An 11,389-nucleotide genomic window follows, 5' to 3' on the forward strand; every position below is an offset into this window, starting at 1 on the left:
ATGAAAATGATCTCTCAGTGTAGGTTTATCAGTTGTAACAAATGTATAATGTCGTCTGGTGGGAGATGTTGATAATCGGGGGATCTATGCATGTGTGGAGCCAGAGGCTAGAGAAGATATCACTGTACCTTCCTTTCAATTTTGCTGTGAAACTTAAAATTCTTCTGAAAAACATCAGTTGAAGAAAAAAAAAATAATTATCTAAAACCTATGAACAAAAAATTTAGATGTATTTCAATAATTCAAACATATATGTGAAATTCTTTTTGAGAAGATTACAAAATTTGTGTAGGTCTTGAAAGAAGTCGTAAATAAACGAGGAGCTTGCATTTATGGATAATACATTATAATAAGAATGTCATTTCTCCCTAATCTTTACGTTTACCCAGAATACCAACAGAAATCCGCATAGAATTTGTCAAATTGTACTGAAATTAACATCAAAGACAGCAAAGAGAATAAATTTCAAGAAAAGCTATGTCTTTTCTGAAATAAGTGTTAAACTGATAAGAACAGATACTACACTTGATCTTAGCCAAAAGGCTGAGAAGCAATGAAAAATGCTTTAAAAAAGAAGGGTACTTCCATATCATCAGATGTCAATAGGCATTTACATCCGTAATAATTAAGATAATGTATATTATTGCATAGATAATATGCCATGTTTGCTGATATTGTGAAACATTTTATGTCAAATAGCATGTATTCAACTAAATTCATGAAGAAATAACCTTTGAATTGTAATTTCTATTAATTAATGTCAAATACGTCATTAAATGCCCTTAACATTTTTTAGGAACTTTTTCCTTCTGATATTTTTATCTGAATAATTAACACATTTAAAAACATGGTCAAGTGTTGTATGTATGTCTGATAATTTACATTACTTCTAAAATGAACTAACAACAAAATGAAAACCCAAGTACCAATGGTCTCCTTTTTATTTATTTTTTGAGACTGAAGTGTTTTCATTGTATTTGTAGAATAATAGTTACAGATGCACACATATGGGGTATATGTGTATCTGTTATAGTGAGTGGGGCCAGGCATGGTGGCACACACCTGTAATCCCAGCACTTTGGAAGGCCAAGGCGGGTGGATTACAAGGTCAGGAGATCGAGACCATCCTGGCTAACAATGTGAAACCTCATCTCTACTAAAAATACAAAAAATTAGCTGGGCATGGTGGCAGGCGCCTGTAGTCCCAAGCTACTCGGGAGGCTGAGGTAGGAGAATGGTGTGAACCCAGGAGGCGGAGACTGCAGTGAGCAGAGATCGCGCCACTGCACTCCAGCCTGGGTGACAGAGGGAAACTTGTTCTCAAAAAAAAAAAAAAAAAAAAAAAAAAATTGTGAGCGCAATGAGATCAAGAATGTTCTTTGTCTTGCTCTTTGCTTTATAACTAACACCTAGATCAATTTCTGGAATATATCATGTGTATAAGAAATAAACATGGGAAGGGCAACAATTTTCTTGAATGAAAAATATTTTCCATTAGAAAGTAAAGCAGTTTCTTTTCTTTATTTCATTTTATAAAAATGTTATATCATGGCAGGTGGGCAAGGAATTTTGTGTTGAAAATGTGAAACATAAGTCATTTGGTATATTTCAACTTTGTAAAATATATTTTTGGGGAGAAACTGAGTACCAGAAAAAAATTATGGAGTAAAAGCAAGGCAATGTTAAACAAGTGTCAGCTTGCCAATTTTTCTATATTTGTAAGTCGATATTTCTTTCAGAAATACATCTTGAGATTGAATAAATAATATTTACAAGATCTGCAGAAATAGAGCCATTATCTTTGTTATTTTTTTCCTAAGTCATGAATCAAAATGCTGATGTAGTACGAAAACGTATTTAAGTTTAAGAGGCAAAGTGAATAACGCAATAGGAAAGCTCTGACATGTTAAAGGATAAAATTGCAAGACTAAACATTTTAATTTTTCTTGAGGGGTGTGTTTGTGTGTGTGTATTTGCATTTATTGGAAAATAAATGGCTGACCAGTTTTCATATATTTTATTTGCATTTAGTATTTTGTTTTACATTGTTTCTCAATGAACTTTCATTGTCTTTCTCTTATTTTGGTTTGGAGAAGAAAAATTTCAATATGAATGGGCAAATTTTCTTCTTAGTAATCTATGTATTTCTAAATATTTTTTCTTATTTTAATGATTAAGAAGATTATAAAATAGAAAACATTCTATGGTTATTTAATTCTTCATGTTACAGAGAAAAAGGAAATTAAAACCAAATGAATCAACTTCCTAAATGAATGATCACATTGTATATTAAATAGTATTTAATTGCCATTTTATATTACAACAAAATAACTCACAATCACCATTATTATGGTGGCTGTACCTTTAGTAGAATTTGCTGTACAGCTGCCTAGAGCATTTTTATATGCCCTTTTATCAGACATACAGAAATACAAAAATACATATATTATTTTAACATATAAAGTTGTCCAGTTTGGTGATAAGAATTGAGGTATAGGAGGAGGTAAAAGAAAGAGATCTAATGTTTTTTACCCACACAAATAGATATAAGTGAAATATATTCAATTAATTTATCATTTTAATCAATCATATATGCTATTTCTATTTATGATCTTTAAATATTACTATATTTATTATCATTTTTCATAATATCTTAGCTCAGTGCTAGATTTTTATATAGAATTAAAGCAAGGCATTTGATCTATTTTAAGGAATATGTTACCATTGTTGTACCCACAGTTATTTCTAAAATAAGAGCAATGGCCTTGAATTCTAAGATGTGTGTCTAGCTCTTCACAATTACCAGATTATGCTAAGTAAAAATTATGTAGAGTAATGGAACTTAAATTTTATATTTGTTTTCCATTCTAATATAAAATAAATAAACCATTTACACCCAAATATACTCTATTATTTTCAAGTAACCTGGAATGTGAATTAATAATTTGTAATCTAATATATTACATAATATTTGTGAATATTTCATTACATTTTTCTATCTTAAAATTAAGCTATGATTATAGAAATTTTTATTTCATCTTCCTGATAAATTTACCACATTCTCTGCACTTTGAAAATGCCTTTTGTGTGTAGATTTCCATTTCTTCTCACCTTATCTTAATTTTTTTTTTTTTTTTTGAGACGGAGTCTTGCTCTGTCGCCCAGGCTGGAGTGCAGTGACGCGATCTTGGCTCACTGCAACCTCCGCCTCCCGGGTTCACGCTATTCTCCTGCCTCAGCCTCCTGAGTAGCTGGGACTACAGGCGCCTGCCACCACACCCGGCTAATTTTTGGTATTTTTTAGTAGAGATGGGGTTTCACAGTGTTTAGTCAGGATGGTCTCGATCTCCTGACCTCGTGATCCGCCCGCCTCGGCCTCCCAAAGTGCTGGGATTACAGGAGTGTATCTTAATATTTTATATATTTTCCTGGTACCATATCTATGACTGTTCAATAACTCCAATTATAATTTAGATATTTCTTTTAAAATTGACTTGCTTAGGAGAAAATGCAGATCATGTCAATGAACTAAACTATTTCTCTTCATGGTTTTTATACCTTAAATTATCTTTTTCTTTGTTGTATTTTCATGATTATTAAATCATGAAATATTAAACTTAGTCATTTGTATGACATGGGTTTATATTTCTTAGTTTATGTAATCCATAGGCACATAGGACTCACTGCTTAAGAAACCTGGGATTAGAATATTCATGCAGCTCTTCACTTTTGCAATATTATCTCAACATTATTATTGCCACGTCTGTCAAGAACACTATAGAACTCTTGCTGTGAAACTTGCTTACACAGTCAGATGTGAGGACAAAAATATTGATTGAATCACGGATGATTTTCTAGTACCACAGCAGATGCTCCATGTTTACTTATGGTTATTAAATTTTGATGATTAATCATTTTATGACATATGTAATTGACACACTCAACTAGCAAAAATTAATAGTGACAAGGTATTCCAATTTAAGAAGTGTCTTCCACTTTCAGAAATGCCCATTTTGAAAAATGCTGATATTAAGTACAAAGAAAGTGGTGTAAGTTATTAAGGTAAATTTGCATGTGTATAAGCAGAAAGTTGGCAGAGTTTGCATTTTTCACTATAAGAATAATGGAAACATCTCAGTGACCCATGCAAAATCTAACTTTCCCCATTCATTGGAAATAATGTAAGAACATGAATGCCGATAATCTGTAATATAACTTTTACAAAATTATACTTTATTTATGTCTTTTCATGGTAAATAAAAATAGCTATATGTATTATAATATTCAGTAACTCACTTATGTATTATAGAATTTCTGGCTCAGAAACAAAGAATAAAATGTGTTTATGGGAGGGAGAGAGAAAGGGGGGAAGGAAGGGAGGGAGGGAAGAAGGGAGAAATGAAAAGAAAAGAAGTTGCTGAGTTGCTTCTTTAACTTCTTTAAGACATTAAGTGCAGAATTGAAATCCACCTACCCTGCTGAATCTTCTGCTTACATTATATACTTCATTGCATTAAATTTGCTTGAGCTCTGCTCTTCACATTTCAGCAATGTTAGCTTTATTTATTACATTTATTTTTAAAAGTCTGTCACCTCTTACCCCTAAAAATAAGTACCTGCATTTATTTAAACTATATTGTCAAATATTATTTCTGGTCATGGAGTCAAAAATTTAGAGTTTCTCTACAAAATCTAAGATTCAGTGTGGGCCGGGCGCGGTGGCTCACGCCTGTAATCCCAGCACTTTGGGAGGCCGAGGTGGGCGGATCACAAGGTCAGGAGATCGAGACCACAGTGAAACCCCGTCTCTACTAAAAATACAAAAAATTAGCCGGGCGCGGTGGCGGGCGCCTGTAGTCCCAGCTACTCAGGAGGCTGAGGCAGGAGAATGGCGTGAACCCGGGAGGCGGAGCTTGCAGTGAGCCGAGATCGCGCCACTGCACTCCAGCCTGGGCGACAGCGCGAGACTCCGTCTCAAAAAAAAAAAAAAAAAAAAAAAAAAAAAAAAAAAAAAAAAAAAAAAAGATTCAGTGTGTATGTTTTTTATTAAAAATATTAAATTTTTAAAAAGATATCAGAAATGTTGACTCAGCAGTAATAAAATTTACAGGCACGATTTCACAAGCCAAAAAATGCCCACAAATATTTTCAATGAGGAGCCAGCGTCTGATGGGTTTTATTAGCACTAATTTGCAAATGTAAGTTACAATGGTTAGAACGCTAAGGGACTTTATCAAATTAGGATATTAAAACTTTGGATGGTCAATTGATGGTTCTACTTAGTTTCCTAAGTTATTTACTAACTGGTCATATATTGGAGAAAGTTACCTATATAGTGATTAAATATAAACTGCATATGATGTGTTTTGCTTGTTATTAAAAATATTATACCCTATTTTTAATATCAAAAATTAGGATTACATTCATCATTTAAGAGAGTACCAAACTTCATTGTATTTTAATTTAACCATGAGATGAGATATTTTGGAGTGTGAAAGCAGTTATTCACTGAGCTACAGAATGGTTATATTAGGAAAGTCTGAAAATGGGTGATCAAGTGTTTCTGAACGATCCACCCTGCAAAATTCCAATATTACCTTTTTCTTTTCTTCTCCTATATACCTGCTAATGCTCACTTCCAAAGTGTATCTATTTCAACTGACACCCGCACTTAGACCTAATGGTAGACGAGGTCTTTGCCACTATTTAACCCATTACCAAGGTCGTTACGTGGAGCCACCAGCCTTCTCTGCTGGACCACCGTTCCCGAGTGGCCATCTTCATGCACCTTCCGTCTGATTCTGCAGAGCAATAGAGAATTTCTTGACTTGGTATGCTTTTTGCATTTACAAATCAAATGTCTATTATCTGCATGCAGCCCTATCTTCCTTATACCAGAATTACATACAAGTTTTTCTTCTTTAAAACAAATTTATGGCCGGGCGTGGTGGCTCACGCCTGTAATCCCAGCACTTTGGGAGGCCGAGGCGGGCGGATCACAAGGTCAGGAGATCGAGACCATGCTGAAACCCCGTCTCTACTAAAAATACAAAAAAATTAGCCGGGCGTGGTGGCGGCGCCTGTAGTCCCAGCTACTCGGGAGGTTGAGGCAGGAGAATGGCGGGAACCCTGGAGGCGGAGCTTGCAGTGAGCCGAGATTGCGTCACTGCACTCCAGCCTGGGACCCAGAGCGAGACTCCACCTCAAAAAAAAACAAAAAAAAAAAACAAAAACAAAAAAACAAATTTATCCTATTTTGTTCTTGATCTTACTTTATTCAGCTTATCTGGAATCTGAACTTTGTCATAAAAATTATTGTCTCTCCTCATACGTTCTCCAGCCTTTTCTTTATACTGGTCCCTTCCATGTAGGCAATTGCATGTACTCAAGCCTTTGAAAGAATTACAAACCCAAACATCGCTAGGCCAATACTGCCTGCTCTTACAATTATAATTTTTGTCTTTAACTATTTTTCTTGCAAATTCCTTGGGCTTCATATTCTCAAGTTACGCATTGCTATGTCCAATTCCTCAATTGTCATTTATTTTAACTTAAACACTCTTTAAATGAATACTATATGCTCAGCACTATTCTAAGCATTATGTATGTATGTATTATATGTGTGTATATGTTATCTCAGTCCACCTGTTTTTAATATCTTGCAAAATAGTTTTTATTTATAATTATAAAAGCAATATTTACTTATTCCAGACAAAATTTTAGACCACATAAATTAAAACACAAAAGTTATCCACAATCTCAGAAACAAAAAGTGTTCACTGATAATATTTTGCTCTATTTTGCATATTTTTGTGATTGCATGTGTGTATACATGTTTTTTGTACATATAGTGTTAGGTGCGTATTTAAATAATCATAAAGACTTGTGGAATACTCTCTGCTCTACATTTTTTCTAAGCAAAAACTAACTCATCTAATTTCATCATCAACTTTATATTTTTGCCATTTCACAAAGGAGGAATCTGAAGAAAAAGAGATTTAGGTAACTTGCTAAGTGACGGAAATAGTATTGGCATTTTTGTAGTCTGTCTCCAGAGTTCATAATGTCTACAATGTATCTTATACAACTTTGTTGTGAACAGGCACACACCCATGGTCTCATAAGTATGCTAAATAATATATATATACTAAATATATGCCGATGTATATTATAGAGTCACAATTTTGATGTCTATGCAAAGTTGAGCATTTTTCATCAAAAATGTATGTTTAATATTTTACAAATATTTTACAACACCATTTAATAGATTCATAATATGTTAAGATATGAATATACTATTTTTAAAAATTACTTTCCTGTTGTTAAACATTTAGTTTTATCCTTTCACATTTTAAAATATTATAAGTATTATTTTAAACTTTTTATTATTTTAAACTTATTATAAACAACCGTATTTATATAAGTCTGTTCTCATTTCTCATTAACGTAAGAGAAATTCTTAGAAAATGGAAACTGAACTGAAGGTTGGACATGCTAACAAGTCATGGCACGTATTACCAATTACCAATATTCTCTCAAGAAAAGATAATCTCCTCTGCTTTATGTTAGACCTAGGTCTATCATTTGGCATTCATTAAATAAACAAATATGTGGTCCCTTTTTCTGTTTCAAATATGGTGCAATTTCTGAAGACGCAGTAGACATGACAGAAATGGCCACTGAAATTTGGGTGTGATTGTGTCTACTGGGGAGGGTAGTGAAGCAAAAATTAAATGAAAATATGAATAAAATTACATAATTTTGAGTTCTCAATAGGAAATGTACGGATACAGTGCAGAAAATGACGGGAGTCGAAGGCCGGGCCCGGTAGCTCACACCTTTAATCCCAGCATTTTGGAAGGCCGTGGTGGGTGGATCACTTGAGCTCAGGAGTTCAACACGGGGAGGGCCAACATGGTGAAACCCCATCTGTACTAAAAATACAAAAATTAGCCAGACATGATGGTGCCACTTGTAGTCCCAACTACTCAGGAGGTTGAGGCAGGAGAATTACTTGAGCGCAGGAGGTGGAGGTTGCAGTGAGCCGAGATGGTGCCACTGCACTCCAGCCTGGATGACAGTGTGAGACTCCTTCTCAAAAAAGAAACAAACAAACAAACAAAAAGTAAATGAGGGGACTTGAGTCTACTTGGTGGTTAGTATTAATTGTAATAATATAAAGAATCTCATGGCTGAGAACCATAGTTTGACTAGGAAATCCAAATGGTTTCAAAAAACCCTCCCTGTGGATCTTTGCTTTGAAAGGAGAAATTTCCAAACATATGAATAATTTGATAAGTAGAGACTACACATTTAGTCTAGCATCCTAGTGTCACTACTACTCACTACGATTTTTATTTTCCTCTATAAATCACTTCGCTTCAACAAAGACCAAGCTTAAATTTGTTAGATACTTTCCAATCTCTCTTGCTTTTAATATAGTGTATTTCTTCCCCCTCATTTTCATACTCTGCTTGAGTTCTTGCCGCAATATTCTACTGCTTTTTATTTGTATGCCTTTTCAACACCATGGATGCTTCATGTCCTTGTGGTATTACTCCAAATGATCACACAAGTTCGACTGCAGAGGACAGGCAGAGCTTGAGTGGAGATTTTACAGCATGCTGCACGCTCCCTCTTCCCAGGCATTGCCTTAGGGCCAGCTGGATTTGCAGCGCTGTACTTACATAATTCTGATTTAATTTTTCTTGTGGGAAATTATGCCAGTTCAGGAGCTCTACATTCTTTTACAGAAATAATTATTTTCAAATCCCTGAAAGCATTTACATAATTCAACGGAGGTAAAACATTCATTGCAGGAGTAGTAAGATGTCCACCACTACATTTTTTTTAAGTGAGGTTTAATTTTTTTCTTAATATGTTTCTTCTTCTGTAAGGAGAATTGGTGCTTATATTTAGAATCATGAAGCAAGAAACTATTCCCAATACTTGTATGCTAAGCTGGAAAAGAACTAGAAATATATGCTAAGCTGGAAAAGAACTCGAAATATATGCTTTGTCTGTTTTCTTAGGTATATTATTGCAGTTAGACTTCTGATAGTTTTTTATTATTATTATTATGGTTGAGAGTCTGCTCAATGTGTTTAATTTCTTTAGAAGACAAGCTCCCATATGCCAGGAAATTATATTGTGTCATGACTGAGCATGCAGAAACTATTTTTCAGAAAAGGGAGGAAGGCAGGGGAGGGGAAGAGAGAGAACTATAAAAAGTAAAGAATCCAAATCTCCAGTATCAAGACAAGGACAGGAATAGTTTGTGGACATCCCATTAGAACACAATATATTATTTATAATTTTTATAAACTCACTTACTTTACCTTCCAGAATAAGTCATATTAGTTACTACTCAGTCCTTTCTCAGTTTTATTTTCCTTTCCTAAACTATATAGTCTTATCAGAAAGACTTAAACACTCTAAGTGTTTCAAAAGATGCTATTTACTTAAAGTTATTTTTAAATCCTTGTGATATCTGAATGAATTTTTCTTTCATTGAAAGTGAAAACATTTACTGTTTACCCATTGATAAAAATGGGCAAAATATTGGCATTATTACATTATATTATTTTTTCTTTTCATTGTTTTTTATTGGTTTCTATCCCAGAGAAACAAAACAAACAAACAAACAAACAAACAAACTGGCTGTCACAAATTATATCCCAATCTTTTTTCTTTTTCTTTCTTGAAGATCTTTGAGTCCCACATCTGTATCCTTCCTAAATCCCCTATTTCCTTTTCTTCTTGGACTTTCAGATTGTAGTATTAGCATGTAAGAGGGATATCAAAAAGACTGCACAATATCAGGGAAGGCTTAGGTGAAATCAAACTGGTACGTCATTTGGCATCTAAAATAGAGATGCCAAATGTGTAGCTTAGTAATGGTGTTCGCATTTCTTCTAGCAAAGCAGCTCCATTGTAATCTACCATAAATTTGCTGGAGGGCCCCAGGCCCCACTTCCGACTAATAACTTTACTCCTGTCTTTATGATGCATTTGAAAGTTCAGGTAATCAGTTTGTATATGCAAGAAGATTATGTTTTGATCTGACATATGATTACAGAAAGAACTAAAATCCAAAATTAGGCATATTAATCTACAAAATATATTATTATGAATTAATGTATATTTAGCAATATGCTTAGGGTTATTTGTACAAGATTCCATCTGAGAATACTTTCTACCTGGGAATGATTGTTTGTTTGTTTTTTTTTCTGTAAGCACATATATGCTAAAGCTATAGTAAAATTACATTAACTTGATTTATGATGTCCATAAAGAAAAGCATGATATTTCTGTCTACCTAATTACCAATTTTTTTTCTTACTTTAGATGATACCTTCAGCTATACAACTGACCCTTCAAAGTTTGAAAGTGGAATAGAAAAACTTAAAGACTGCATTTTCTGATTGTCACCTGGCTCTGTTATTCTCTGTTCTATGGCATTGCTAGCGTCTCAGCTTAACTAGCAGATTATGAGTGTCAAGTAATGTTGCCTTCTATGCAAATATTTTCCTCATTTTAGATAACCTAAGCATTTAGATAAAGTTATAATCAATTATTGAGAGTTTTACTATCTGTGTGTTTAATGATTTATATTATTGTCTCAATAATTAACTTTATTGTTGTGATTTTATCATTTTCTAGCCTACGTTATATGGGGTACCATGGTTCTTTTATTTTTAAATTATGGCCTTTTTATCAGTTTGGAAATGTAGCTATCCTATACAATTTCATTTGGCATACCGTGTTTATACAAGATTTGAATGATTTTAAACCTGCTCATATTTTGCTTTAAAAGAGGAATACAGTTGAATGTGTTTGGTTGCATGTATGTATAACTTTTAACCAACATGTAAATGTGGCTTTCATTCCTCTGCCTTCCTATGGGATAGCAGGATGCTGAGCTCAGCCAACCCACAGCTGATTTTGGAAGTTATGTCCATGTGTACTGCCAAATATGAGCACAAAGCTCACTATGTACTTATAAAATTCTCCTAGAAAAAAATATCTTTATAGCAAGGCTTAAAAAATGAGTTTCATGCTAAGAATTAAGCCTGGTGACCAAGTTAGTCTTTGGTGTGCATTTGATACCTGCCATAGATAGCAGGTGCGCCTACAGAAAGATGGCTCAACATGGAACAATGCCACTCGGTAGCACACGTAGCCCGCCTTCATTAACTGCTTTCATATGCTGTCCACTGTGCTCAGTGGGTTTCATGGGGTGGTGTTATTCTCACTATTATGTAGATGAGCAAATCAAGGTTATAGTGGAATTTGTTCAGTTTCACATGATTGGAACATTGTGGTCTTGACTTTCAAGTCCATGTCTACCATATGCCACAGACCCTTTTCTGTCCACTTTGTCACCTAT

The 11,389-nt window shown here is 34.0% G+C and overlaps 1 pseudogene; it reads right to left on the minus strand.

The window, feature by feature from the left end:
* Positions 1–453: 453 nt before the first annotated feature.
* LOC112611778 lies at positions 454–555 on the minus strand (annotated as a pseudogene).
* Positions 556–11,389: the final 10,834 nt, after the last annotated feature.

This window comes from Theropithecus gelada, chromosome 18, assembly GCF_003255815.1.
Source record: "Theropithecus gelada isolate Dixy chromosome 18, Tgel_1.0, whole genome shotgun sequence".
NCBI classification, from domain to species: domain Eukaryota; kingdom Metazoa; phylum Chordata; class Mammalia; order Primates; family Cercopithecidae; genus Theropithecus; species Theropithecus gelada.